A 697-nucleotide genomic window follows, 5' to 3' on the forward strand; every position below is an offset into this window, starting at 1 on the left:
TACATCAAACTGGGAACAATGAACCACTGATTACCATTTAAATCATTTTTCAAATATAATCCCATCATAAAGGGTTTATTTCACTGCAAGCATTCAAGGACCTGGAAGAGACCAGTTCAAACCTCTAGAATTGCCTTTAGAGTAAGTTATAATACCATCTGGATAATATTGTCATCTACCATGCATGATTACGTAAATCGTTAATTAAAATGATTATGATAATTGGGTTATTAACATGCTTGATTGCCCTTGTCTAATGCAAATTATGGAAAAAGAAAAAGAATTAGAAGAGAGGTTGGGGGTGGTACAAAGAGAGATGAAATGATATATGAGCTAAAGGGAAGGAATGGGCGAGTAACGAATGGGGGGATGAAATGTAAAAAAGAAAAAGAATAAAAGAGGCAGGAAACACTGATTTAGAGAGTTCTGAGAATAAACACCCTGCTCAATATCTATAGCTGTCAATCAATAGTGCTCAGCTGTTGCGTAACCTTTCTACACTACTTTGACTTAGCAAACAGAGAGGACATGTTTCTGCTGTTTGTAATCAGCTGAGGGCTGTTGTGTCGGCTTTAAGTGATGACATGACCATTGTGAACCTAAACATAACTTTTGAACATAAAAAACAATCAGTATTGTATGGTTTCTCATTGTGTCTAATTTTAAAACATTGTCTGAGGATGTGAAGCTTGACAGG

This window comes from Sinocyclocheilus grahami, unplaced genomic scaffold, assembly GCF_001515645.1.
Source record: "Sinocyclocheilus grahami isolate Dianchi unplaced genomic scaffold, SAMN03320097.WGS_v1.1 scaffold18032.1, whole genome shotgun sequence".
In the NCBI taxonomy this organism is placed as follows: Eukaryota; Metazoa; Chordata; class Actinopteri; order Cypriniformes; family Cyprinidae; genus Sinocyclocheilus; species Sinocyclocheilus grahami.